The sequence below is a fragment of the Budorcas taxicolor genome, chromosome 20 (genome assembly GCF_023091745.1).
Source record: "Budorcas taxicolor isolate Tak-1 chromosome 20, Takin1.1, whole genome shotgun sequence".
Taxonomy (NCBI): domain Eukaryota; kingdom Metazoa; phylum Chordata; class Mammalia; order Artiodactyla; family Bovidae; genus Budorcas; species Budorcas taxicolor.
The window spans coordinates 7,287,795-7,314,975 of NC_068929.1; the positions used below are offsets into that span (position 1 = coordinate 7,287,795).

The following is a 27,181-nucleotide window of genomic DNA, read 5'->3' on the forward strand; positions in this document are numbered from 1 at the left end:
ACAAGAGGGAAGCCCACAGGCCACAAATAAGACCCAGTGCCTGCCTCTGCCACATCCCAGCTGTGTCACCTTGGGGAGATCACTTTACTTCTCCTAGCCTCAGTTTCCTTCTCTACTAAATTGCAAGAACAAGCCACAGTTTGGACCAACAAAAATGCAGCCTATCAGGGCACTGGGCTTACTGTTGCATTTATAGAATCTCTCTATTCACTATCCATAATGGCTGGAAATGCTTGACCTGCTCAACACTCATGTTAACTGTATCCAGGCTCCTTTTTTTTTTTTTTTTTAAAAAGAAAAGAAAAAAAGCTCTTTATAAAGGGAATTAGAGGCCCCTAAAGACAACACTTGCACTTAGTGGACTGTGAGTGGCCCCAGGCTGGTTTCCCAGAGCTCCATAATTTTCTACAGACTCTCCAAATAGGATGCTTAAAGCTAAGTTCCTACTCCATATCTGGGTCTGCTTACAAACACGCCTGCCCCTAGGAACTGCATTCTGGGACTGCTGCTGAAAGCAGCTTTAAAAGCTGCTTTGGAGGCCTGTACAGGCCTGGGTCTTCTCATTGCTCCTTCAACCTCCTGCCTTTGGAAGCCTGGCTGGTAGACTCCACCAAGGCCCTGACAACGAGCAGAAAGCTGCCTTAAGAAAATGCATCCAGCCATTCTCTCACTCACTCATTCATTCACCAAAAACTATTGAAAGCCACTCTGGGCAGCCTCCCCTGGGCCTGAGGTTGGTGCAGGGTGGGGGGGTGTAAATTGGAAACTATTTGATGGTATCACCGTAGGGGACCTTAGGAATGCCTGGATCCTTCCTTTTACCACCACCATCACCACCCTCCCCCTGAGGAAACCCAAGGAGCAAGAACAGAAGAGAAACCAAGGAAGCATTTCAGAAACAGTATCTCAGCTGACTCTTATTGGCAGAGCACTCCAGACAAAATCTGAGCTCAAGGTAAGGCCACTGATCTCTACTTCAAATCTTTTTGTTGTTGTCAATTTTTGGAATGCTTTAATCCACAGAATGGACATATACAAATGAATTTCAAAATGAAATCAATGCACCCAAGAGGGAGATCTAACATGAGAGTACCTACAGCTCACAATGAGAAACCGGTCAGATGGAAGAAGGCCAGAGTTCAAAGCAGAGAGTGAGGAGGGATGTGTAAGAGAGGAAGCGCCCTGGGACCGGAATATCAAGATGTGCTCAGCAGACGTCTTCAACTTCCAGAAGCCCCAAGGCCTTAGTTGGTGGTTTGGGACAAACATGGTATTTGGTCACAAAGAGCAGCAGTAGAGATCGGCTGTGTCCGGAATGCGGAGGGAGGTGAGACATCTGGGGAGACTGCAGACAGTCTATGATAAAGCAGATGGAAGTATGAGGGCGCGGGCGCTAATAAGGCTCTGTGTCCCCTTACGACAGGCGCCAACCAAACTGCAGCAATGTCCTATGAAAAATGACTCAGGTCACTACTTTAGCGGCAGATATGAAGTAGCTACAGGAAACTTCTGCGGAAAAGGTCCAGCTTATATGGAGAAAAATAGGCATTCAAGCACTGGATCATCGATAGCGCCACATGCAGAGCTGGTGGAGGAAAGGCGCTCTATCTGGGTGACTTGCAGAAGGCCATCTTTTCTTCACAGAGAGGACGGAAGCATTCAGCTCTTCACAAAGTTCTGTGAGCCTTCATCTTGTCCTGCTTTGCCTTGTATTTGGAAGCGTCCCTGGGCTCACTGCTGGGACTGCTCCAATCGTCAGCTTTAGCTGTGCTCTTGTAATGGCACCACGTGGACTTGTTAAAAGCCGGAAGTCTCTCAAATGCTTCACTTGAAAGGGCCTTCAAATAAATGACAGCATCAGTAACCACGCCTTCCATAGAATAGCATTTTAGATCTCCTTGGAAATATCTAGCATACAGACAAGAAATTGGCAAGTCATAACCCAATCCAGCCAACGGGCCGGCTTGGGTATGCTCAGCTAGGTCTCAGAGTAGTTGAATACGTGTAGTGAAAACGGCAATCTATTTTTCGGAGTGGAACCCACCACCTCGGTCACTTATCTTAGTGGATAAGTCTTCTTTACAAGAGTAACCAGGGTTTTAACAGCTGGGTACCCTCTTTTCTATCTTCATACAGTTCGACTGTTGTTCTCATTGAGTTCTTGAACAACTCAAAGAGCACAAGAAAGAGGTGTGAGGGCTCATAAACTCCCTGATTAGATGTGTTTGGAGCTTTGGCGCTGAATTCTTCAACCTCCAGCTCTGGAGCTACCAGATAATAGAGCTCACAAAGCATCTTGGCAGTTCCATACACATCTTTCACAACGCCAGTGACATTGCAGGTGGGATCAATATTCCCGATGTATTTCAGATATGCAGGGTTGGTGTCACCGCCAAACAGAAGTGTGTGCTGGTTAATAAGCACGTGGAAAGAGATGCAGTTGGTATGAAATTGGTCCAGAAAATACTGGGTGTTACTGCTAATGAATGGGTCAAACCCAAACTTCTCCTTGTACTCAATCACTCCTTGGGCCATTGTAGGAGCCACATCATTGTGTTTATTTCTGACTTTAATTAGGACTTGTAGAAAGTTATCCAAGACCTGTGGACCTTCAGGGCTCTTATGTGCATATTCTAGAAGTTCAAGAAAACTCTGCATATACCAGCTCTGAACCAATCCCACCGAATGGTGGTTAAGCAAGTCCTCCGGCAGAAGATTAACTTCAGGCGCACAGGAAGCTCCTTTTGTACGAATGTGTATGGAGTTTTCTCACACATATTATCTCTCCCTTGGGGATGCTAGCTCCAGAGCACCAGCAGCGGAAATCTCCTGGAAACTCCTGATTGGCAGGATGTGGACCTCTTACCATCCCTAGGCCCAGGCTGTCCTGGAAACCCAGCCAGGCTGCACAGAGCCACCGAAGGCCTCAGAGTCCACAGCTGAGGGATGAGGACCCCCAGACCAGCAAGCCCACCTAACGCCAACTCTGGGGTGGGTGGCAGGGTGGGCAGGTAACTGTCCTTGTCACCAGATGAACCATACCCAGCCACCCTGGCCCACAGGATAGGTGTCTTGCCCTACTCCAAATCTTAATATTAAAATCATCATACTGGGGGCTTCCCTGGCAGTTCAGGGGTTAAGACTTTGCCTTCCAATGCAGAGGGTGAGCGTTTCAATCCCTTCTCAGGGAGCTAAGACCCCACATGTCTCATGGGCTAAAAACATATATTTATATCTATGTGTGTGTGTGTGTATATATATATATATTTATATATGTGTGTGTATATATATATATATAACAGAAGCAATATTGTAACAAATTCAATGAAAACCTCAAAAAATTTCCACATCAAAAAATCTTAAGATAAAATCATCATACCAATGTATACTGAGAATAAATAGAAGAAAGAGGGGGGAAGATGGAGGGAGGGAGAAAAAGAGAGAAACCATGAGAGAGAACCAGGCACCAAGTGAGGCCCCAAAGCGTCCTTACCACTCATAGGGATGGAGAGGAAAAGAAAGAAAAATAAGAACACCCCTGTTCCTGAGAGCCAAGCCTTGCTTATTCAGAAAGGAAGTGATGGAACTGACCTGGTGGACAGGCAAAGAAGAGCATTCTGAGCTCACAGAATAGCGTGTGTACAGATACCATGGGTGAAAAACCAAGGCAGGTCCAGGAGACTCTAAAGGTCTGGAGTGGCTGCAGCAGAGGTGCCAGAGAGAAGAAGAGATAAGGAGAGGAGGTCTACAGGGGCCAGACTGCAGAGGATATATTACACACCCTACTTCTGCTATGGCCCTCAGAGCATGCTTTCCTGTCCCTACACTCTGGGTTTAGCCATGTGACTTGCTTTGACCTGTGGATGCTAGCGGACATGAAGAGAGCCAAGGCAAGACGTGTGCTTCCAAGATTAGGACTGCCCGCCTTATACTCTGGCCTGTCACCATATCAAGAATATGCTCTAAGCAATAGGTGATCTAAGAAGGAGAGACATATGGAGCAGACCTGGAACTCAACACACAGCCTGGAGTCAAGCCCCGTTGGGCTCAGACAACATCTGCCACATTCCAGCCAACCCACAGATGCATGAGCAAGACCAATAAATGCTTACGCGGTACACCACTGAGAATTTGTGGTTATTTGTTACACAGCAAATGCTACCCAAATAAGCCTTGTGTACTTAGGGAAGACACTCAGAATTTACCCTACATGCAGAAGTCATTTAATAATCTTATGCAGACAATCCTCTCACAACCTTCCCTGCTAAAACATGGCGTATGAAACTTATCCCCCTCAGTTCCGAGGGCAGCGCTGGACCTGTGGAACACACACACTGAATCCTTGCTGATAAGCTGACAGGATCATGTGCTTTGGTTAACGCAGATTCCTCTGTCTGAGAAAACTTTGCCCATCTCAGCCATTTAACCAATACATTTTTTTCTATTTCAAGAACGTTGTTCCAAACCTTCACGGAAGCTTCCCCAAGCTGGGTTCGAAGCTCCAGAAGACAAGTGCACGTGGGACAAGCTCTAGAACAGACCATATACTAGGACACAAAGCAAGCCTCAATCAATGTAAGAGCACAGAGATTATTCCAAGCATCTTTTCTGATCACAATGGCATGAAACTCGAAATCAACCGCAAAAAATAAATGAGAAGAAAAAGATCCAGCAGATATTACATTATTGATTTGGCTTCTCCTTTTCTAGACTGAAAGCCCCTTTAAAGTGGGGACAATGTCTTTTCTCTTAGGTCCCCAGAGTCTAGGACATGGTCTGGATGGAGTTGGTGACTGGTCAGTGTTTATCGAGTGAATGAACAGATGAACTTCCTAACAGCTCCCAGCACAAAGCTAGGCCAGTGGCCCCCATGCAATGAATACTTGGTTGCCTGGCTGCCAATGTTTGTCCTACTTAATTCCCTCACCTGTTATTTCTTTCTTTTCTCATTTAGAATCACAAACTCCCTCCCTCCCTCCTACTCAGTTTCTCTTACAGTAACCTCTTTATTCCATCTTAATAATACCTAGACTATGGACAGAGTGACATAAAGGAAACCCGTGAGTCAAAACATCTATGGTAGGAAAAATACAGGTGACCTATAAAGTACTTCACCAACTTTCCTGAAGACTTCATGTTTGGACCTTATAAATCATGGGCGCCTGTCCCACACAGGCTAAGCCAGCTGTACTGCAGCAAGCTGCCCATCTTTAAGAGGCCTGGTGACACAACGCCTTGTTGATGCAGAGTATTTATACAGAATTTCCCACATCAGTCTTGGTGTAAAAAAGGAGGTGATGTCATCAAGCTGTGAAACAACTATCATCTGTAGAAAATCCTAGGCAGTCTCTGGGACAGAGTCATGGTTGCTTATTTATTCACGAGTGTATGAATTGTAAGATGAACACTGAAGCTATGCTATAAAGACCAGGAGCTGCATAAATAGTCCTCCCCTATGACCCAGGAACCATTCCCCTTCTAGGAATCTGTCCTAATAAAATCATCAGGGAGGTGCAGAGAAAGACACACAAAAACTTATGTTCATAGTTTGATTCCTGGAATGGAATTTAGAAAAAAAATGCAAATAGCCTCTATTTAATACTATAGGGAGGTGGTTAAGCACACTAGATCACAGCCACAAACATAGTCTTTTGCAGCCATTAAAAATGGTCACTGGTTCCTCTCCCTTTTTCCTCTGTCCTTGATTAATTCTGTCTAGAAGCCATTAGCGGCAGGCATCCTCAGAAGGTGAGAATGGGGAGCTCCAGAGTCTGAGTGAGGCAAGAGGCATCTACAGAGTGGTGGAGTAGCAGGGGTGGCCTGCCCAGCATCGGGAAGCATGTAGCGGGTGGCCTGGCCCAGGCTGCCTCGCCAGGCACGGGAGATGTGGGAGCAGCCTGGCATGGCGTTCAGAGCTCGGGTGAGTGCAGGAGAATGTCCTCAGAAGCAGTGGCAGGGGCAGTGGGCCAGCACGGGGCATCAGAGCCTGACCAGAGTGGCAGGGGAGGGGAGACATACCCCAACACACCAGGTTAGAGCCAGAGTGATCAGGAGGTTGCCCACATGATTGGAGGGGGAGTAGCAGCAGCAGGCACGAGACTGCAGGAGCATGAAGAAAATAAGCTAAAATAAAATATTTTAGGTTTCTCATTACTAGAGAAGAACATTATAAATACGGAAAGGCAGAAATCTGGAATCAATCTGTGCTATTGCATTAGAGATATCAGTGTGAACTTATGGAGAAAGAAAGGCAGATAGATGACAGATGATTAGATAGGCAGATGATAGATAATTAAGCATAAGTGTGTGTGTGTGTGTGTGTGTGTGTGTGTGTGTACATATATTCCCAACTCTGTCTTCTGAGAGCGTCTAAGAGTAAAAATAGCTCAAGACAATGAGCACACCCAGCAAGCAGATCTTGGTTTCTAAACATCATTTTCCATTAAAAGGAACAGGGGTCTGTGTAGAAATGGCTGTTCAAAGACATAATTTGCTATAGGCCTGAGCATTGCTGGATATTCTTAACTCGCTATGCTAAGGATGAATGGATCCGACCTGACCATTCCTTTCCAGGCCCATCTCAGAGTTGTGTTTGCAGTGAACAATCTCCAGAATGAATAATGTCTCCCTCGAGGATGAAGAGGAGTCTTGCTTAGTACTTGCTATAAAAGCAGTGGATTTCCTAAGCTCAGTGTTCTTCAGCTGTAATGCAAATGCTGTGCATCTATCCGGGCCATTTCACGTTGCTTCAGTTGGACTTGGGGGCAGGAAAACGGATTCAACTACGGTGATGCTCATGTTACTTCCTGTGTCATGAGTAATAACGTCCTTTGTCTCTGACTCAGGCGTCTCATGTACTCTGCCAGTATCCATGAAACAGAAACAGGCTGTTATTACTTGAAAGTAAGGTAAAATCAAATCCCAGACCCAACGATTACTGATTCCAGGGCTGGGCCAGGGAAAGTATGAGCCATGCCTGGAATATCTTTTACGGTGAAAATGAGAGACGACTCAGAGCAAGATGGCAACATCGAAAGGGTACAAAAGGCAGCTCAAAGGAGTTCTTATTGGGCAAATCTGGGACAATTTAAACATCAGAATAAATAATGATAGTAACAGATTATAACCTACTGAACAAGGTAGGAACCCATGACTTTATACTGATGTAAGTAAACAAAATAGACAAAGATGTACAGAAGTGTTAGAGGATTTGTGCAAAATGCTCCTCCCTTTATAAAGGATACAAGATAGGAACTCTTTGGTTTGCTTGCTTTTAAGAAACTATTCTCCATTTCCCAGTATTTTGAGGGAAAATATATAGTCTCTTTCCTTAGGCCCTGAGGTCTGGATGAGAATCTCTGTCTCAGGTGTGGAGCACATGATGCTTTCCTCGCCCATCAAAGCAGGCCATGCTCTTGCCCATTGGAACTAATTCAGAAACAGGCGCTTGACCTAGCCTGTTCAATCAAAGCAAACCACAAAAGGTTTGTGAGAACAAAAAAATTCTTGCTTTTCCCCATTGGGCTTGCATTTGAAACAGTGTGATTTTGGAGCTTCTCAGCCATCTGGTCACCATAAAGGAAGGCCCTGGAACTCTTGGGGAAACCATTCTGAATCTGTGAATGAACGCTGCTGCCATGTCTGGAGGCCCAGTAATGGGTGAGCATCCTTGATGTGTACGTATGTTTTTATTCCATGCCACCAAGCAATTAACCACATTCGATCCTGACACTATAAATCTGGTAAGAGCATCTGATCCCACAGAGGAAGGGCTCAGTCCTACAAAACTGCCCCAATTCTGATGCCATTTTCAAGTCCAGGCTGTTACCTGTGTTTCTGATTAACTGGCTGTAAACTGGAGTTTCCCATGATGCCCTCCTCAGGTTCCAATGATTGGCTAGAGTGGTTCACAGAACTCAAAGGAATATTCGCTTGCATTTACCAGCTTATTATTAAAGGACACAACTCAGGAACAGTCAGATGGAAGAAATGCACAGGACAAAGTGTGCACGTGGGACGGGCACTGGCCTTCCACAGCCTCCCCAAGTGCAGCACTCTCCCAGCACCTCCACAGATTCGTGACCCAGAAGCTCTCCAAACCATCCTGTGGAGTTTTTATGGAGGCTTCATTATATAGGAATTTGATTAAATTATATAGGTTTGTAAATTAAATTATATAGGTTTGGTCATTTGGTAATTGAACTGAATCTTCAGCCCCTCTCTATTCTTTGGAGGTCAGGGGACAGGAAAGTTCTAACCCTTTAATCTCCTGGTTGGTTCCCCTGGGCAACCTGCCTCCATCCTTATTTGACCTAAGTGCCTTGTGCTCAGTCATGTCCAGCTCATGGACTGTAGCCGGGCAGGCTCCTCTGTCCATTGAATTCTCCAGGCAAGATTACTGGAGTGGGTTACCATTTCCTCATGCAAGGGATCTTCCCACTCAGGGATCAACCTGCCTGTAGCACCTTTCCACAAGTCACTCACAACATAACAAAAGACATCTTTCCAATTTCTCCTTTAGGAAATTTCAAGGGTTTTAGGAGCTCCGTGCCAGAAATGGGGAGGAAGATCAAAAACATATTTCTTATTATAAATCACAATACCCCAATATGTTTATAGACTCTTCATCCTTATTGAAGTCTTCCTACAGGAGAACTCAGAAAACTTGTTTCTCTAGTCTCTTTGCACCTAGTCACAGGCCTGTATTCTGCGTGCCACCAATAATATGTATTTATGCAGATTTTGAATATAAAGTAGCCAACCTAGGCAAAGAGAGGGTTGCTCAAAACACACTTTTCTGGTAAATGCAGCAGTAGAGGCCTCTGGTTGCCCGATGGTTGAAAAGTCATATTACTGGCACTGTATGAGCATCAGTACTGGTAGAAGCATTAGCTATACTGAATCTGAAATCCTGACAGCGATGCAGGCTATAGCACTCACCGCGTGGTCATCCCAGGGGCAACAGTTTTCTCATCATATTGATTCCCCAGAACTTTGAGGACATTATCTCTGGCAACTTAGTCTTGACCCCAACTCTTCCTCCTTGCGATAATTCTAAATTTCCCAGTATCCTTTAGTTAATCTCCTTTTCTGCTTAAGAAGATGCATTCAATCTCGGTTGTACACAATTGAAAGTCCTGTCTGATTCTTTTTAAAAATATTGTTACCAGGAGTGGGGTAACGGCAGTAACGGAACTTGAAACTTAGGAGATGAAGAACCCGCTCGTTAGCGACTGAAGCACATGACTTTTTACGCAGTGGCTAACATCTGGTCAAACTGTCTGCTCTACCATAAGACTTCATGCCAATTGAGGTTATAGAGACAGAAGAAATAGTAGGAAAATCCCAGAATAGTCATCCATACTGACTGCTTCTTGCCATTTTTAATAAAATCCTGAAAGAGAGAGATGATCTCAGACAAGGGCAAGCCAGTCTGCAAGCAGGTAGAAGGGATACAGCTTTGCTGAGAGAGGCACTGTCTGACTGTGACCCAAAATCTCAGCTGACCAAGAATCCCATAATTGGAAGCTTTATAAGTGGAAAACGCCCAAGTAGCAACAATGAAGCTACAGCATTAGCAGAAAATGAGATCAGGGTCTCAGGTTATTGTCTGGGGCTTCCCTGGTGGCTCAGTCGGTAAAGAATCTGCTTGTGATGCGGGAGACCTGGGTTCAATCCCTGGGTTGGGAAGATCCCCTGGAGAAGGGAACAGCTACCCACTCCAGTATTCTGGCCTGGAGAATTCCATGGACTGTACAGTCCATGAGGTCACAAAGAGTCAGACACGACTGAGCGACTTTCACTTTCACTTTCAGGCTATTGTCTAGAACCTCCCCTTAACAGTTCTCTGTCAAATAAAGGTGTGTGTGTGTGTGTGTGTGTGTGTGTGTGTGTGTGTGCACGCGCTCAATTGTGCCCAACTCTTTGCAACCCTGTGAACTGTATCCCATCAGGTTCCTCTGTCCATGGCAAGAATACTGGAGTGGGTTGCCATTTCCTACCTGAGGGAGTCTTTCCCACCCAGACACTGAGCCTGCGTCTCTTGCATCTCCTGCATCGGCAGGCAGAGTCTTTACTGTGCACCACCTGGGAAGCCCTTGAAGGAGGAGCGTCGACCAACACACAAAGACCAAACAAGAGGAGGCGTCTCTCCACCCAAGATTACTATTGTTAATATTGATTTATTTGGCTGCACCAGGTCTTAGTTGCAAAACATGGGATGCTCATTGCCTCGCGCGGGACCTTTGGCTATGGCCTGTGAACCCTTAGTTGTGGCATGTGGGATCTAGTTCCCTGCCTGGACCACCAGAGAAGTCCCAAGATTACTACTGTTAATGGCCCCGAAGAATCACCCAATGAACCTAGGACTAGAGGATTAGGCAGAACACAGAGAAAGAATGGGTAAGAGATGGGACTATTTAGGCTTACATACTACACATGTAAGCCTTGCATGCTGTGGTTACTCACACGTAAAAGTCCCTGAAATCAAAGACTGGATTTCTATCACATTTTTAAAAATTAATTTATTTGAATTGGAGGCTAATTACTTTACAATATTGTAGTGGTTTTTGCCATACATTGACATGGATCATCCATGGGTGCACATGTGTTCCCCATCCTGAACCCCCTCCCACCTCCCTCCCCATCCCATCCCTCAGGGTCATCCCAGTGCACCAGCCCTGAGCACCCTGCCTCACGCATCGAACCTGGACTGGCGATCTGTTTCACATATGATACTATACATGTTTCAATGCTTTTCCCTCAAATCATCCCACCCTTGCCTTCTCCCACAGAGTCCAAGAGACTGTTCCTTACATCTGTGTCTCTTTTGCTGTCTCGCATATAGGGTCATCATTACCATCCTTCTAAATTCCATATGTATGCGTTAGTATAATGTATTGGTGTTTTTCTTTCTGACATTTTTGAGGGATACCTATTTTCAAAACAGTCTGAGCCTGGCCCTATGATAACCTGGAACTGTTAAACCCTAAAAATAATCTTTGGAAGTCAAACTCTCACAAGAAGAAATAAGCCACTAAAGCCGTGAAGCCCCCAGAAAAGACACCCACCTCAATACCTGCCTCAGATGTAACTGAGATAATAGGCAGCATCCTCTCACAACCGGACCAGATGAGCGGGTTGCCCATAATCACCTGGATTCCTGGACTTCGAGATGGATGCAGTAATTGACTTTGGATAAAATATAGAGTATATGTCCAGAAAGAATGGTATGTGTGGAGGTTGGGTAACTAAAAGGATGAGCTACAGCAGACATTTTTAATTGGCCACTCAACAGCCGCTGACAACTCTCTTCCTCTTGATGTTCCCCTAAGGGCACAGTTGAAAACTATTCGCCTTTCCAATCTCCTTTGCAGTTAAGGGTGTAGTGACCCAGCTCTGACTACTACAATGTAAGGGAAATCACTGGACGGGGATTCCAGTAATGATTTTTTAAAAGAGACAGGCTCAGTTGATATAAGTAAGGCAATTTAACTTTTTCTTATTAAAAATATTACATACAAACTTAAAGTCTCCTTTGACCATCCCTCAACTTTTGCCTCTTACCCTCCCCTCCTCTCTTGTTATCAGGTTGGTAAACCCCCTGCCAGACCATCCTCATGCATTTGAACATATTTGTATTTGTATATATTCAATATATATGTGTGTGGGTATGTAATTGTGTGTATGTTGTTGTTGTTTAGTCCCTAAATTGTGTCCGACTCTTTTGCAAGCCCAGGGACTGTAGCCTCCCAGGCTCCTCTGTGCATGGGATTTCCCAGGCAAGGATACTGGAGAGGGTTGACATTTCCTTCTCCAGGGGATCTTCACAACTGAGGGATTGAACCTGCATCTCCTGCATTGGCAAATGGATTCTTTACTCCTAAGCCACCTGGGAAGCCCCTTAATAGTGTATAAATTAAATATAATATTGCTGGGGTTACATATATGGAATCATATTGACAGCATCATTGTATATCTTGCTTTTTTCATTCAACAATATGCCTTACAGATATTTTCTTGCCATACTTACAGATCTACCTCATGCTGTTTACCTGCTTCACAGTTTTCCATAGTACAGATGCTCCACAATTTATTTAGCCTTTTTTTTTTTTAAACTGATGGACACTGAAACCATTGAGACCATTTCCAATGTCACTATTTACTTCTTAGAAACAACACTGAAATGAAAATTCTTCTCCAAGGCTCTTCGTGCACATGTGCAAGTATTTCTCTAGGGTAGATACTCAGAAGTGTAAGTGCGGGGTCATAGGCTATGCGCATTTTTTATTTTTATGTCCTTTTAAAATTTTAATAGATCCTGCCAAATTTCCCTCCAAAGTGGCAGTACAAATTTATAGTCTCTCAGCAGTGCATGAGAATTCCCCACACTCTCAACAACTTTAATTTTTTTTTCTAATCTGATGGGTAAGAAATGGTTTCTGGTGTGTTCCCTTGCAATTTTCTGATGAGTAGCGAGTTCAGCTTTGTTTTCCTGATTCTTATCACAACAGGGGCTTGTTTTGGCCCCAGAAGCTCAGTGGGTGCAGGTCAAGGATCTGTATTATGTAAAGGAAGGGTATTTGGAGTGGAAAGCACCAGTCAGGTTCTCGTGCCTTTGCTGCAGGAACTTAGGGAAGTTCATGTATCTTCCTGGTTCAAAGAGCATGCCTGCATGCTAAGTGGCTTCAGTCGTGTACCGACTCTTTGCGACCCTATGGACTATAGACCGCCAGGCTCCTCTGTCCAGGCAAGAATACTGGATTCTCCAGGCAAGAATTCTGGAGTGGGTTGGCATTCTGTCCTCCAGGTTCAAAGAGCAGTGTGACAATTAAATGAGAGAACACACAGAAGGGATTTAGCCCAGGGGCTGGCACAGCAGAAGCACACACTAAGCAGCTATCATTATTATTATCATGACCACCATCTCCACTCTGCGGATGCGTGACAGGTGGCTACTGACATGGCTTCCAGTGATCCTGCACCTCCTGGTATTTACCTCCCCCACCTCCAGCTCATGTAATCACTTCATCGTGAGTGTGGGCTGAACCTAGTGAATCTTCGCACTTACTGCAAAGATTACAGCAGAACTGATGAGACATCACATCCATGACTAGGTTATGAAAGACTATGGTTTCCGTCTTGCTAACATACTCCTACTGCCTTCTTCCTTTGTACACTTCGATGAAGCAAGCATCGCGCAGGAGGGCCCACATGACAAGGACGGAGGGCACCCTCCAGCTCTCAGACAGTGAGAGAGAAACCAACAGCCCTTGGGAACTAAAGGCTGCCAGCAACCATGCTGGTCAGCTTGGAAGGAGACCGTTTGCCAGCCATTCCTTCTGGTGACTTCAGCCATCACTGACACCTTGACTGCTAGTCTGTAAGGGACCCCGAGCCAGAGGACCCTGCTAAGTCACACCCAGACTCCTGAACTGTAGAAACGATGAGGTACCAGATGCTGCGCTTTTAAGACACGGAGTTAGGGGGTAATTTGTTACACAGCAGCAGATAAGTGATACATGGCATTAGTTTCTTGAGGACCACCTTTCCTGGTCAGTAGCCTCTCTCCTAAAAACATGAGAGTCGTGTATGTTTAACTGCAAACAAACCTGCTCAATAGTTCTCTAAAGCAGGAAGATGTTGTGAGCTATTTCAAAGCCAAAGCTTCTGGGCATGTTCATAGCTGTTAGCTTGGTTTGCCACTCCACGCTTTCGAAGGCGGGAGGTGATGCCCTGGGACAGTCAGATGGACCTGGCTTCAAGGTCAACTCTGCTGCTTCCTTGCTGGGCCACCTCGGGCATGTCACTCCTCCTCGCTAAGCCTCCATTTCCTCAACCACCAAGAGGTTTCAAAAAGAAACCGCTTTTCCCTGGGGATGCAGAGATACAGGATATTACCAAGCAGCCAACACGCAGTAGGCACAGAATTATTACCCTTTTCTCCCGAGACTTTTGACCTTGAAATGTTTGCCCCTTCACACCCAGAGAAAACACTGGAAAATATGTCACTGTAATGGTCAAATCCCAGCTCTGCTGAGAAGGGAAGCCCAGATTTTTCATCACAGGATTAAGAATAAAAGTGGATACGGTATGGGAATCCATTTGAGAATGGACAGTATTGTAAGAGAGCGTTATCAAAATGTTCAGCCCAAAAGGGAAAAAGAGAGAGAAAAAGAGAAAGATTTGGAGTATTACTTAGAGGGCTGAGAGTTGATTTTTTCTTTTAACTTTCCAGTTAATCTTTTCACTCACCTTCTAGGTAATTAAGGGCTGAAAAGTAAAAGCCTGCTGGCTTTGGAGGGACCCTATCTGGGGCACTTTCCTTTATTTTTTTCCAAAAGAAATACTCTCTCTAAAACCACAAACCTGCACCTGTTTCCCCTGATTTAAAGGCCCCCAAAGCGATGTTTTCAATTAGTAGATGCCTTTCTTTCTAAACTTGATCTCAGGCCAAAGCTTTATAACTAAAACCTTTATTTTCTCTCACAGCCCTCCTCCAAACAAACAGATAAGAAAGAGAAGGAAGCATCCAATGTTTCTTATCTTTTGTTAACTTTCTAATTGTGAAAGTGCAAGCTTTTCCTTCAGTGGAAGAACGAATCCTTTGAAATGAGAGCAAGCGACAGCCCCAGGCCAATTCTGGCCGGGGTTCAGACAGCCCGGCCTCAGGATGGCTTGGGAAGGACTGGTGGCGATGCCTTGAGTTTCAGCTCTGGCCAAAGCCTGCTTCTGCCTGCTCCCCTCCCCAGCCAGAGCCCTGTCTAGACAGTCAGCCCCGTAGATTATTCCTGTTTCAGCTCAGTTCCTCCCTTCACCCGCTCTGCAGTGATGGCGACTCACTGGAAAGGACTAGCTGCTGCTGCTGCTGCTGCTGCTGCTAAGTCGCTTCAGTCGTGTCCAACTGTGTGACCCCACAGACGGCAGCCCACCAGGCTCCCCGGTCCCTGGGATTCTCCAGGCAAGAACACTGGAGTGGGTTGCCATTTCCATCTCCAATGCATGAAAGTGAAGAGTGAAAGTGAAATTGCTCAGTTGCATCCGACTCTTAGCGACCCCATGGACTGCGGCCTACCAGGCTCCTCTGTCCATGGGATTTTCCAGGCAAGAGTACTGGGGAGGGAAAAGGACTAGGGGCCCTTCCAAAAAGATTCTTGCGTTCTCTGCCCTCAGGATGTTTCAGCAGGGGCAGGGGAGGAAAGAGGCATTCTCCGTGTTATGAAAAATGGGTGCAGAAGAGGAATGCCCATGGGGGTCATACCTACCACCCAGCTCCTCTGTGGGTGAAGGCAGCTTTGAAAACAATTAAGGCAGGTAACTTTTTCATAAAGAGAGGTTTTTGAGAAGTGGCAGTTGATATTTGCTTTTTTGGCTATTCTGCATTCAATAATGTGATCAGTCCAATGCCCCAAGGTTAGCATTCTCGCCACAGAAGTGGAAGGGGCAGAAGTCCCCTCCCACCAACCTGAAGCAGAGCACAGCCCTCTGGGTATGGAGTGACCAGAGTTAGCAAGTAATAAGATGCCCAGTTACATTTGAGTCTCAGATAAACAACCATTTTTTGTCTTCTAAAAAAAATATTTATCTAAAATTCAAATTAACTAGGCATCCTTTGTTTTCTCCCCAGTGCCTCCTGGAAGGAATGACCCAAAGACACAGAGTAACAGCTGGCTCATCGCAGCTCTAGCAGGGTTAAGAGTCCAGGAGGGCACATGAAGACCCAGAGCTGGCAGCTCCGTTGGTGATGACAAGTGTGCCATGGCGATAGTGCCAGCGGCATTGTATGACTGGAGCCACCACAGGGTGGGGGCTTGTCCCTGCCTCAGTTTCCTCCTTCCTGCTAAGGCACATCCTCCCACCTTCCTCCTCATTCTGAGAGCTAGCTGATAATCAACCAAGGAATTCCTTTTCTGATCATGTGTTTTTAACTATAATTTTCCAAAAGGTATCTCCTGAGCTTAAAAAAAAAAAAAAAAAAAAAGTTCGTGCTCTTATACTGTCTCCGGGCAATTCCAGGCTGGGGGCAGGGGCCAAGACCCCACCCTATGTGACCCCAGCCCCTCAGGACGGGCTCACCTTGTCTGTCAGGTGGGCAGCTGTCCCACTCCACCGCCCCTGACTTGGTGAGCTGGGCCAGGCTGCATAAAGGCTCGGGGCTGGCTCTAGCCACCTTCACCGCTGTTTGTGGGTTCACAGGAAAGGGGTCATTTATGGGGTTGGTTTGAGTGCAATCGGGCACTGCCGTCCCAACGCTGGCTGCACTTCATTCACCTCTGAAGGCTGCTGCTGGCAGGGCCAGGGCAGTTTCTGCACTCAATCCTCTGCCAGTAAAGAGCCTCCAGGCCCTCTTTTGACTGACAGGTGGTCCATCAAGCCACTTGGTAAAGAATTCAGCAGGGCATAGTACCCACCCAAGGGAGGGGATCGTGCCCCTGCTGCTCATTGTTGGATTATTCCTGCAGGCCCCCTGCAGCCACTGGGCTCCTGTCCTCCACTCACAGACTCTGTCACCCCTCCTCTCCGTCAGCCCTTTCTTCCCTGCATCCCCCTGTTTAAAAGCAAGAGGTTTGGAGTGGCACAAATTCCAGTTGAGCCCTGGATGTTTCACTCTTTTAGTATGATCTATCACTGTCTCTCTCTGAGCCTCAGTTTTATCATCTGTAAAATGGGGGTAATAAATGGACCTAGCTTACGGGCCACCATAAGGATGCAGTGAAATGATGCAAGTGAGGCGCTGAAGCAACGCCAGGACATACCCTAGTCTCTGCTCAGCTCTGGCCAGAGCCCACTTCTGCCTGCTCCCCCCCGCCCCCCCCCCCCCAGCCAGAGCCCTGTCTAGACAGTCAGCCCTGTAGATTATTCCTGTTTCAGTTCAGTTCCTTCCTTCACCTGCTCTGGAGTGAGGGGAACTCACCCCACCCTGGGAGGCAGAGTTAGTTAAACATGCCAGCTGTGATGGACTTGTCTTCCTCACCTGGACCACAAGCCCACAGACTGGTCCCTGTAGGAGGCCACAGAGAAAAGTCTCAACCAATGCTGGACAACCATGAATTGTAATAACAATAATCATTGCTCCCATTTATTTAGTGACCTTATGTCCCAAGAACTGCAGTGGGGATCAAAATAAAATGATGAAAAAAAAAAAAAAACCTGCCCTCATGAAGTTCATGTGCTTTCTCTCAGTCAGTGCTCATTGTCACCCCATGAGGTAAGTACTACTGTTATGCCCAATTTACAGATTAGGAAATTGAGGCTCAGAGAGGGTAAGTGGCATGTGCAAGATCACTCAGCTCAGCCCATAGTCAAACTAAGAATCAAACCCAGACTCCAGAGCCCCTCCCTTTATTACTATTTGGTTTCACTCAAGCTTCATGAGAAGGTTGTGCAGTACAGATTATCTGGCACCGTCTTGCCAATGATGAGGCTAAAGGAGGCTGAGTTACGAGAAGTCACTCACTACAAGTCACCAGGTTGACTGGACCCACAGCTCCAAGTAAATCCTGGTATTTATGAATCCATAGGCTGTGGTGCCCTCATCTTGCTGCCAGCAAGAACACTTCTGAACATCCCTGGAGAAGGCCAAGGACTAGTACATGGCAGGTGCCTCAAAAACCCTCTTTCATTGAAAGAGACTCCAAGCTTGACTCAGCTGTAATGAGAATAGGAGAGACAGAAACCACGGGAAAGTCAGGGCATCTCCTTCAGGGTCAAAAGAAAAAGTGCTGAACTGGTCCTCACCTTATTCTATTCCTTTCTCCTCATTTTTTGGATGTCTGGTAGGGCCTGCCTGAGCCACAGCCCCCCTTGGTTCAGTCCCCACCGTGAGAGCTCAGGAAGCCAAACTCAGAAGTGGCTTCCACCTGAAACCTGCTGCTCCTTTGAGTTCTTGTCTGAGCATCCTATGAAGAGATAGTCAGGCTCATTCTTCACAGCTCCATCAAGGGCTTTTTAACATGATTTCTACCCTTCTTCAAAGCCTTGAAACCCAAACTACTTTGTTTTACCTGCCAGCACCACAACCTCCTCAGTTCAGTCAGTCAGTTCAGTTGCTCAGTCGTGTCCGACTCTTTGCGACCCCCATGAACCGCAGCACGCCAGGCCTCCCTGTCCATCACCAACTCCCGGAGTTCACTCAGACTCACGTCCATCGAGTCCGTGATGTCATCCAGCCATCTCATCCTCTGTTGTCCCCTTCTCCTCCTGCCCCCAATCCCTCCCAGCATCAGAGTCTTTTCCAATGAGTCAACTCTTCCCATGAGGTGGCCAAAGTACTGGAGTTTCAGCTTTAGCATCATTCCTTCCAAAGAATTCCCAGGGCTGATCTCCTTCAGAATGGACTGGTTGAATCTCCTTGCAGTCCAAGGGACCCTCAAGAGTCTTCTCCAACACCACAGTTCAAAACCATCAATTCTTCCGCGCTCAGCCTTCTTCACAGCCAAACTCTCACATCCATACATGACCACAGGAAAAACCATAGCCTTGACTAGGCGGACCTTAGTCGGCAAAGTAATGTCTCTGCTTTTGAATATGCTATCTAGGTTGGTCATAACTTTTCTTCCAAGGAGTAAGCATCTTTTAATTTCATGGCTGCAGTCACCATCTGCAGTGATTTTGAAGCCCCCAAAAATAAGTCTGACACTATTTCTACTGTTTCCCCATCTATTTCCCATAAAGTGATGGGACCAGATGCCATGATCTTCATTTTCTGAATGTTGAGCTTTAAGCCAACTTTTTCACTCTCCTCTTTCACTTTCATCAAGAGGCTTTTTAGCTCCTCTTCACTTTCTGCCATAAGGGTGGTGCCATCTGCGTATTTGAGGTTACTGATATTTCTCCTGGCAATCTTGATTCCAGCTTGTGTTTCTTCCAGTCCAGCGTTTCTCATGATGTACTCTGCATATAAGTTAAACAAGCAGGCTGACAATATACAGCCTTGACGTACTCCTTTTCCTATTTGGAACCAGTCTGTTGTTCCATGTCCAGTTCTAACTGTTGCTTCCTGACCTGCATACAGATTTCTCAAGAGGCAGGTTAGATGGTCTGGTATTCCCATCTCTTTCAGAATTTTCCGCAGCTGATTGTGATCCACACAGTCAAAGGCTTTGGCATAGTCAATAAAGCAGAAATAGATGTTTTTCTGGAACTCTCTTGCTTTTTCCATGATCCAGCAGATGTTGGCAATTTGATCTCTGGTTCCTCTGCCTTTGCTAAAACCAGGTTGAACATCAAGGAGTTCACGGTTCATGTATTGCTGACGTCTGGCTTTGAGAATTTTGAGCATCACTTTACTAGCGTGTGAGATGAGTGCAATTGTGTGGTAGTTTGAGCATTCTTTTGCATTGCCTTTCTTTGGGATTGGAATGAAAACTGACCTTTTCCAGTCCTGAATGCTGCTGGTAAAGGCACTTTCTCCAGCTCTGTCCTACATGGCTTTGGAGACAAGCTGAATTTCTCCTGACTAGGAAGAGGCTGATGCCTACTCACCTCACTGTATTTCTGTATTTGCTACCTCTAGATATTGGAATGGGTGCAAATACAAGCACTCTCTTTGCAAGTTGCAATTTAATTAAGGGTAGACTATCTTCATAGTTTACTTGCTGGTCCCCCTGTGTATTACTCAGGAATTAACAGAACGTAACAGAAAATCAATTCAACAAGTTTAAGAAAGCAAAGGAGGGGGATGGGGTTTAGGTATCATTGGTTCATGAAACTCAACAGTCCAGGATAGTATCAGTGCAGTTTCAGGCACAGCTGGATCCAGGACCTCAAACAAGGTAGGACTCAGTCTCTCTCTCTGCATTTTTTTTTTTTTTTTTTTTTGTCTAAAGCCACCCAGAGTTGGGCAAACTCTGGGAGATGACGAGGGACAGGGAAGCCAGACGTGCTATAGTCCATGGGGTTCCGAAGAGTCGCACACAACTGAGTGACTGAAAAACCACAAAAAGCCACCCAGTCTACGGTACTTTGTTGTGACAGATCTAGCAAGCTAAACACAACTCTGTTCTCAGGTGGGATCCTCTCACATAGTGACAGCGTAGCCTCTGCAGCTCCCGGTTTACATTCCCGACTCCACCACCTGAAAGAATCTCTTCCCCCTGGCAGATCTACAATAACAAAGAAAGCAAAACCCAGAACTGAAGCTCACTGGCCTGACTGGCATCACCCTCCTGAGCCAATCCCTGTGGCCAGGGAGACAGAAGAGGCTGCCTGGTCAGATCTGAATCTTGTGCCCACTGGGCCTGAGAACAGGGGGAGGGGGCACTCCCCTGGGGAAGGTGAGGGCAAAGGGGAGAAGAGTGCTATTGCAGGAGGTGCCAAAACAGCAGGCGTCGACTTGAACCTACCCCCACCCACAATCCATCCTCCACTGAGCTGCCTGAGTGCTTTCTTCATATCTGATCTGACCATCTTACTCTCCTCCTTCAATAAAGTGCCATTATCTTTCCCTGCCTGCCTTTTCCATTTGTTCCCTTGGGATGCACCTCTCCAGATGTGCCAGAGTACTTGATAGGCACCCTCATCTTTGGAGGCCTGTGTCACTGCTTCCTCTACCTCAAAACATCCTCACTCCATCCTCAAGACCCAGATTTTAAAAAAATCACTCTCTCTGGGAATCCTTCCCTTTTAAGCAGACCCACTTCATTTCCAAAGCAGAGCTGGATTCCCAAGTTACATGAAGCTAGCAATGTTTACATGTTTTGTCTACTGATGTATCCCGGTTAGTGAAAGTGATAGTCACTCAGTCGTGTCCAACTCTTTGCAACCCCATGGACTGTATTTTGACCAGGCTCCTCTGTCCATGGAATTCTCCAGGCAAGAATACCGGAAAGGGTTGTCATGCCCTTCTCTAGGGGATCTTCCCAACCCAGGGATCAAACCGGGTCTCCTGCATTGCAAGCAGATTCTTCGCTATCTGAGCCACCTGGGAATATCCCCAGAGCTGGATAGGATGATGGTAAAAGTCTGGACAGATTGCTGAGGGGCAAATCTGTTTGCTATGTGACCTTGGCTAAGTTAATTTATATTTGTGTGCTTCCATTTTCTCAGGACCTAGCTCCCAGGACTGCTAACAGAAATGAATGAGTTAAGACATGAAAGATACTTGGAACAGTATCTGCTACTAAGCCTAAGAAGCTTGATCACATTACCTCCTGTTGTTTCAACATGTCCCTGTTGGGAATGACCTGTCTGTTCCCCCCACGGAGCCTCTGAAGGAGGGAATGTCTGTGCAACACACTGGACCCCTGGTGCTCTGTAGGCGTGCTGTTTCCCCAGCACAGAGAAGGTGCTCGGAACTTCAAACCCCAAGTGCAGAAACGAGTGAGTGAGCAAGCAAGTGCCCACACACAGAGCAAGAGACTCCATCGGCGACAGCGAGTGGACCAGTATTCCACCTCGATCAGCAGTCTGTACAAATCCCTCCCTGCCCCTGCAAGGGCTCACCTCTGAGCAACCCCAGCCCGGCTCCTCCAAGCCACTTTCCTCCCACCCTCTTCCCCCTACTTCAGCCCAAGTTCAAGTGCAAACCACCAGGACAACCCAAAGAACGTTCATGGATAAATCACCTGATTACTAACCAGGTCCACCCACCACACCGTTAACCACTATTTTCCCTGCGAAAAGTAAATAGCACCTCCTCCCCACCACCTGACCGTGAAGCCATTAAACCCAGGAAGGGCGTGTCGCCACAGCAGCCCAGAAACAACTTGAAAGTGGAAAAATACGGTGGATTTGGTGATTCAGTGGTCATGAAGATGGCCAAAATGTTTGGTTTCAGCCCGCACGGAACCTATCCTCGTCCCTACCTCGTCTCTTCTAGGATCAGAGCAGGCAGAGCCTCAGAAGATACCTGGACAGTTTGGAAGCCCTGTGCCCCCTGCCTCCCCACGCCGCAAGTTTACCCAGTATTTGAGCCCCATACACCTAGGTCTGGCCCTGGAAGTGCCCAAAGGTTCTGACCCAGACAGGCGAACTTGAACAGCGCCCCCTAGGGGAAGTCAAAGCTGGGCTTGAGAAACCAGGGAGCAAGGCCCCCAGCACTTGGGCGACACGTTTGGCTCCGGCTTCTGGCAGCTCAGGCAGAAAGAGAAACACATCGGGCTTGCATAGTTTTCATTTTCCAACAACAGAAAGCATGTTCAAACCTCGGCAGAGACAACATTTTTACTGGAACCAGGCTGCAGAAGGAATGTCTTGGGGCGCTGTGGGTTTTAAGGACAGTGGGTGACAGCCCGTGGGCTCTGTAACTGCAGCTGCACTGGCTTCGCGCTGGCTCTTCTGCTCTTAGAACAGACACCTGCTGAGGCGGCATGTGGTGCCTCCCTGGGCTGGGACCGGGCCACTGAGAGGGCACGGCACACTTCCTGCTGCCCACGGCTGCCCCGTCATTCCCTCCTTTAGCACTGAGGATGCCCGTCCTCAGGTTACCCCCTCCAGCGGTGGCGGGAAGGTGGACCCCTCCGGGGCCCGAGAGTGGGCTCCTGTCTAGCACTCAGAAACGCACTGAGGAGGCGCTGACAAAGCAGGAGGCCTTGCCGGGGAGGGTGGCCGCGGCAGAGAGCAGCAGAGCAGGGGAGACCAGAACTCTCCGCCACGCGGCTCGCAGTCTCGGGCTTTACGGTGACGGGACTGGTTTCTGGGCTGTCTCTGGCCAATCACGTGACTCGGAGTCCTTCCTGCCGCCGCCCAATCGGCTCAGCCAACACGGATGCGGGAGAGAAGGATTGTGGGAGGCGGTAGGACACGTGGCCTCTCCTTTTGACCTTTCCCACGTTCTTCCGCTTGGTGGCGCCGTGTTAGTTCTGTGTTCCTTACCTCCTCGAGGAAAATAAGTCACCCAGAAGGTCACTGTGGGGTCTGGCTGGGGCGGGTGGTTTCAGTCAGTGTCCTTCCCCAAACACATCCACCTATCCACCTATCGGTGACACCGAGACGGCAGTGTTACTCTGAGGGCTGCGGGGGTCTTCCTCCCTCGCTTCCGGAAGGTCATGGTTTGGAGAGATGTTGCCCACTGTCTCCCAGCAGCCAGCCTCCCACTTCATCTTTGCTAACAGAATCCTGTTTTGGCGGGGGGTGCCCAGCCCTAGGAGGCACATGATGGATCTAAGAAAGCCAGGACACCTCCATTCCCCTATATTATGTACTTGTTTTCCCATCCCTTGTAACTAAGGCTGAACCTGCTTGCCCAGTGCTGGTCAAAGAGATGTCTGCTACGCCTCTGGGAAAACTCTTTCCTCCCTAATGGGTGGAAGGCCCCTATTTTCAGCCTTGAACACCACGTGTGAAGACACAGTGCTATGAGCTGTGGCAGCCATCTTAGGACTATGAGGAAATAAGGCTGGACTCTTAAAGGAAATACATAGAAGATGGCAACATAAAGAGAGAGAGTCCTTAACTCTACTCAATACTCTGTAATCATCTATAAGGGAAAAGAATCTTAAAAAAAAAAATAGTGGCTATATTCACATGTGTAACTGATTCACTTAGCTGTGCACCTGAGGCTAACGCAACCTTGTGAATGAACTATACTCCAATAAAAAATTTTTGAACAAACAGAGTGTCCAGATGTTAACCTGGAATCATTGAACCCACTTGGGACCAATTGTCTCCCTGAAGGTATCTAGTATAAGAAGTCTTTATTGCTTATTACTGGGCTTCCCTGGTGGCTCAGAGGTTAAAGCATCTGCCTGCAATGTGGGAGACCCAGGTTCAATCCCTGGATCAGGAAGATCCCCTGGAGAAGGAAATGGCAACCCATTCCAGTATTCTTGCCTGGAGAATCCCATGGATGGAGGAGCCTGGTAGGCTACAGTCCACGGGGTCGCAAAGAGTCGGACACGACGACTACCAGTTGATTATTCTCTCACCTGCAGCCAAATATATCCTAATTAGTACAACGGGTATACACACAACACGGGAAAATGCAGTCCTGGGAAGACCACAAGGGGTCTTGAAAATAAAGCCTGCTTTGGAATAAAGTGATTCTGGCTTTCATCTTGGGCTTCCCTGATAGCTCAGCTGGTAAAGAATCCGCCCGTTCTAGTTTGCTGTGTGTTCTTAGAAAGTCATTTTTACCTCTCTAGCCCCTGCTTCCACCCTGGACTGGTGTAACGATGACAGGGACACTCGATGAGAAAGTGCTGGGCCCACTTTCCTTCTGGTTACCAAGTTGCTGCCAGTCTCTGTTGGTCACTACACTTCCTCCAGCTTCTAAAAGCAGGCTTAGAAGAACATGGGAGGCATCTGATAAAGTTTTATTGAACAAAAGAATAAATTCCTATTCTGCTCTCTTATAAAATGAGGTTTCAGTGGTATATTGGTTTACTTGGGTGACTTAAACAGCAGCAATGTATTGTTTTGTAATTCTGGAGGCTGGAAGCCCAAGATCACGGTGATGCAATGGTTTCTTCTGAGGCCTCTCTTCTTGGCTGTAGACGGCCAACTTCTTCCTGTCTTCACATGCTCTTCCCTGTGTCCTCACATTCTTGGGGTCTTTCTGTGTCCAGATTGCCTTTCTTATAAGGACATCAGCCTGATTGGATTAGGTCCTGTCCTAATGACCCCATTCTAACTTAACTGCCTCTTAAAAATCCCTGTCTCCAAAGACAGTCCAATTCTGAGGTCCAGGGGGTTAGGACTTTAATGTAGGAGTTTGAGGTGGGCACAATCCATCCCATAACCATTGGTTACTGCCAAATAAACCCTCATGGCTTCTTTCAGATCTTCCCCTCATTTGGGCTCTTCAATCTGGGAATGTTTCGTGAAGATTATTTTGATAAATATTATCATAATATTTCTTTGACAAATACTGGAATAACCTTTTTGGGCTTTTTTTTTTTTTGCAAAGCACTTTCCATATCTTTGATTCCACTGTCTCCTGGGTGGTTCTCGTTTTGCATATGAGAAAACAAAAACCTAGAGAGGTCAACTGACTTTCCCAAGGTTATTGGCTAATAGTTGGATTGAAGGACAAGGAGCCAGGTCTGCCTGACGCTGAGCGCTGGCCTTGTTCCACTCTGTCTGGTGTGTGTGTATGTGTGTATGGTGGGGGTGGTATCTTAAGGCAATGTGGGTGATGGCAGGGACCCTGAGCCTCTTTGGAGGAAGCTCTGCTCTGAGACAGCCCCTGCCATCTCCCCCACACCCACCCACCTTTCACTTCATGAGCCATCACACACCCACTTTCCCTCACACGTGTGCTCTGGTTTTGACAGGCTGTGCCTCTGCCAAGAACACCCTCCTGTACATCATTCCCATCCTCAAGATTCCCCCAGAAATGCCTACGCCCCTTGGCCTCTAATCTCACTGCATAGCCCCAGCCTCGACTGGGTACAACAGTCCAGCCAGTGACGGGCGCCCCCTGAGGCCGGGAGCCTCTCCTGTGACTGCTGGACCTACCCTCGGCATCGCGCAGCCCAGGGCAGGCCGAGCGACCCTGCCCGGCGAGTAGGCTCTGAACTGAGAGAGGGCTGTGAGAGGGGGCAGCCTGTTCCCTCTGGAAGCAAGGTTTGGGAGGAATATTTATTTTAGAAATCGGGGAAGGCAGAGTCAGCTGTGGGGCTGAAGCTTTGGGCAAGGGCTGCAGGGGATGAAGACCAGCCTCAGCGGTCAGTTATCTGAGGGGCACGGGGGCGGGGGGGGGGGGGGGGGCGGGGTTCAGCTTTTCACAGACCTTCTTCCTTATCCTAGAAAAGGAAGAAGCCAGCTTTACCTCCTGTCTTTGAGTCAAAAGGAGAGAGAATCCACACCTGAGTATCCCACATGCTACTTTCTTGCCCAAGGAAGGGGGAAAGTCCTATTTTCCTGCCAAGAAGGCCTCGCTCGCTTTGGTAGAGAAATAACGACATCCAGTGGACATCCGGGTCATCCTCAGGCTCTGGTGATGGCTTCCCCAGCCAGAAGGTCTTCCAGGGCTGGGGCGACAGGAGCAGTGAGTTGAGCACTAGAAAGCTGAGCTCAGATCCTGATTCTACCTCTCAAGCTGTGTGATCCTGGGTAAGTCACTTTCCTTCTCTGGGCCTCTCTGTTTCCTCCATGAAAAAGAAGGGACTCTGAAAGTCCTTTTTGTAAGCGTTTAGCAAACATGGGTCGCTGGTTATCATTAGGTTCAAGGCTGTACTACAAACTAGCCGGGCAAGCTTTGGAATCCGACAGCCCTGGATTCAAACGCCGAATTCACGACGGAATGACCTGAAGCAACTCACCATCTCCTTGAGCACTTAGTTCTGCAAAACAGGTTCCCAGCTGTTTTCAGCCCCAAGGGTTGTTGCCAATATGAGGTCGTGCTGTGGGTACACAGGCCACAGCATTCCTAGAATATGAGAAAGCAGACAGGCCCCCACCCAGGGGCCCAGGAGGGCCGTGCAGATGGCATCACCGGCTCTTAGTGCCTGAGGAAAGCCGACGCGAGCTTCAGGTGCCCTCGGTCCTTGAGCGGGCTCCAGCTGAAGTTCAGAGAAGCTACATGACTCACCAAAGGTTGCTCAGCCAGTTAGTGGTTACCTGCCTGAACTTTGGCATGCCCTAATGCTGCAGGATAAAACATTTCTTTTCTCTCCCCTTCTAACTAGCTCTGTGACAGGGGACAAGTGCCTCTACCTCTCTGAGCCTCAATATCCTCACGCATGAATTAGGGCTGCAGGTCTCAGTTCTAAAAGACCGCGAGCTGTGGTTTTCGCCCCTGAGCACACCTGTGAGGCACACACCATCCACGCCGCCCCCCACCGCCTGGATTCCAGCCACCCGCCCTCCTGTCCTGGCTCTTACGGCAGCCCCTGCAGCAAGCCAGCACATCTGCCTGAGAACACCATGGAACCCTGCTCCGGAGCCGGGGTCCTGCCAGCAAAGAGTTTAAACAAACAGAGCTGTGCAGAGACGAAATGGTCCGTCGGTTGTAAAGGGTTGCGCCTCATGCTTGCGCTCTCAGGTTTCATGATAATCCAAGTGATGGTTCTCCTGAGGAGGATTAGGAAGAAAATGGTTGCGGGCTCAGAGGGGAGCAGAGAAAAACAGTTGTGGACCCAAGGCAAGCCCTGCCAAGAAAGTGGCCTCAGAGGGTCACTAAATCAAAGATGGGGGGCAGTGGCTGAGGTGGAGGAGGAAAGGAAAAGTAGGGCTCTTTCCAACTCTTCTAGTACCTAAGTCAGACCTTCACCAGTGAGACAGCTTTCCACTAAATTCGAGA

At 47.5% G+C, this 27,181-nt stretch overlaps 1 pseudogene; it reads right to left on the reverse strand.

The window, feature by feature from the left end:
• Window positions 1-1,667: 1,667 nt before the first annotated feature.
• Window positions 1,668-25,404, reverse strand: LOC128066264 (pyruvate dehydrogenase (acetyl-transferring) kinase isozyme 3, mitochondrial-like; annotated as a pseudogene).
• Between the last annotated feature and the right edge of the window lie 1,777 nt (window positions 25,405-27,181).